General features: G+C 39.1%; 1 non-coding gene across 1 annotated transcript; it reads left to right on the top strand.

The window, feature by feature from the left end:
- The first annotated feature begins 1160 nt into the window (after positions 1-1160).
- LOC132536349 (U6 spliceosomal RNA) lies at positions 1161-1267 on the top strand. The gene has a single exon (XR_009547961.1). It is a non-coding gene; the product is annotated as a U6 spliceosomal RNA (small nuclear RNA).
- Positions 1268-2614: the final 1347 nt, after the last annotated feature.

Raw genomic sequence — 2614 nt, 5'->3', positions numbered from 1 at the left:
ATGCCCACATCACATTAAAAACAGAGCTAATTTATGATCTAACAATTTCGCTTCAGGGTATTTTCCCCAAAGAATCAAAATCAAGATCTCAATAAGAGATACTGGTACTCTTATTCACAGTAAGCGAGGTGCAGAAACAGCTTTAATAGCTATTAACAGATGAGCGGATAAAATAGGGTTCATGCATACAAGGGAGTATTACTCAGTCTCATAAAAGGAGATTCTGCAGTAGGTAACATGGTGGAGGGATCTTAAGGATAGCATGCAAAATTACAAACAATCAGTTCGTCACAGAAAGGTAAGTGCTGCATGATGCTGCTTAGGTGGGAGTATCTAAAACAGTCAGATTCACAGAATCAAAGTGGTTTTATGGTAGTTCCTGGGGTTGAGGGAGGGATTAAGGGATTATTGATCAAAGAGCCTAATAAATCAGCCAACCATGTTGAAAAAGTTCTAGAGATCAGAAGTGCAATATTGTACCATTTGTCTCTCAATAATACATTGTATACTTACACTTCTGTTTTATTGAGGCCAGTTAAACATTGCAGAATAGTGAGCAAAGATATGTTAATGATGACAGTAGATCTAGGTTAAATGTTGTTGCAACATTTTTTATTTTAAAGTTATGGAGGAATCAAGAGTGCAATGGTTTCTGAAGATGGTGGTAGGAAGACAGAATTCTGCATTTTGCTGATGCACGTGATGTGATAATTTATATGTGAAGAGATCTATATTAAAAACAATTCCTGAATTATACATAGTGACGTCAGTCACTGTTACAGCAATACAACTGCAAGAAACAAGACAAGTAAACCAAACTCACCAACTCAAAACATTTCAAAATGTCATGGAAATCAACTTTGGGGAGATAATAACATAGTGGCTTAAAACGACTTTCACGCCTGAGGGTGGAGGTTCTGGATTCAATTTCTGGCACCACAACAAGTCAGAACTGAATAGTCCTCTGGTTAAAATACCAAAGAAAACCATGGAAATCAGAAGAAAGGGGCCAACTCTCTGGTGATGCATGGAAGGTAGAATTCTGGTCGCCAACATAATATAGTATATGCAGATATTGACTGAAAGACCCTAGCTATACCTGAATCTATGTAATGCTATTGACTGATAGTACTTTAACATTTAAAAAAAACGTCAGGGAATTGCTCAGTTTGGCAGCACATATACTAAAATTGGAACAATACAGAGAAGATTAGCATGACCCTTGTGTAAGGATGACACACAAATTTGTGAAGTGTTCCCTATTTTTAAGATATCCCAGAAGAAACTAAAGAAACAAAAACTTATGGCCCGGGAATAAATTGAGCATAAAATAAATGTAACTGAAAGTAAAAAACAAAACAAAACAAAACAGTCAAGGAACTAGGTCAATGAAAGAGAGGTGATTGGTTTGCCCTGTGCAGGTTCTCTGGAAGAAACAGAGTGGCAAATTCAAGCCCTCATTATTGTTCAACTGGGTCAGGTTAAACAGTGAATTTGGAGGAGGCTTATATAGAAAACTTGTTGCCACTCTCTATAGCTTGCTGAGACTGGAGACTGATGTGGAGGAAAAGAGGTTTCCCATGCCTTTTTTCCCTTATATCACATCTACCTTTTCAGTCATCCATCCCTCTCAAGTCAAAAGTGACCTATTCTTCTGAAGGCACTTCTCTATGAGAGAAAGGCAGAAGCTTTCAGTTACTTGAACCCTAGACGGTGCCTTGTTCCTATTCAGTTATTCTCCCACACCCCCCCCCCCCATCCCTAACGGCTGTGCCCACACTTAGCATCTCCTATGGAAAATCCACCTTGAAAACCTCAATTTCCAACATTTATCCCCTCTGATCACAACTTCTTCTCCATGCATCTCTCTCATAATGTCATAACCTCTAGTCCAGAAACAGGAAGTACTTCTCTCCTTGACAAGGGAGAACATTCCTGGGTGATCATGCCACTTTTATGGCACATAGATGAAACTTTGGGATCCTTCTCCTCACAGAATTCTATTCATTGGAACCCATATATGAGATGAAAACCACTTGTCATTTGCTTCAACCCAGCAGGCCAGATCCTTTTGTTAACCTGACTGCTCTTGCTACCCAGTTTCCTTATAAATGCACATACTGAAACAAACAACAAATGCACATGATGCATCTGTGCAATGATGTGTCCCTCCAAACTTTACAATGGGTTGATGTCTCCATACAATTGTGGTTCTTCTTTAGAACTGCTTATTGCTTGTCCTTTATTAGCATCTTATATTCTCTGAGAATCCTCTCAGAGCACAAGTTGCAGTTTAGCTGAGTCCCTCTAGATCACACATACCCCCACCCCTCAGTGGTAAACCTTGCCTCCTATATCTATGGGAAAATGGGGATCTGAAATCTCCCACTTCCTATATTTCCTTTGCTCCCAAGAAGTTTCTCCCTTGACAGTCCTTGTAATTATTCTACCCAGAGCTTTTCTTTCTGCTGAGGTGTTTATGCTTTATTTTATTTTTTTCCACACTCAGTGAAAACATCTCCTTGGCAAACCTTCCTGTGCTAAGTTTCTCTCACCACAATCTGGCTTCTAAACTTTTCTACCTCTGTTTTGTTGCATCTTCTACATACCTAGA

Source organism: Erinaceus europaeus, unplaced genomic scaffold (genome assembly GCF_950295315.1).
Source record: "Erinaceus europaeus unplaced genomic scaffold, mEriEur2.1 scaffold_463, whole genome shotgun sequence".
Classification (NCBI taxonomy): domain Eukaryota; kingdom Metazoa; phylum Chordata; class Mammalia; order Eulipotyphla; family Erinaceidae; genus Erinaceus; species Erinaceus europaeus.
The sequence above is the reverse complement of the archived record's forward strand: the minus strand, read 5'-3'. Positions and strand labels throughout refer to the sequence as shown.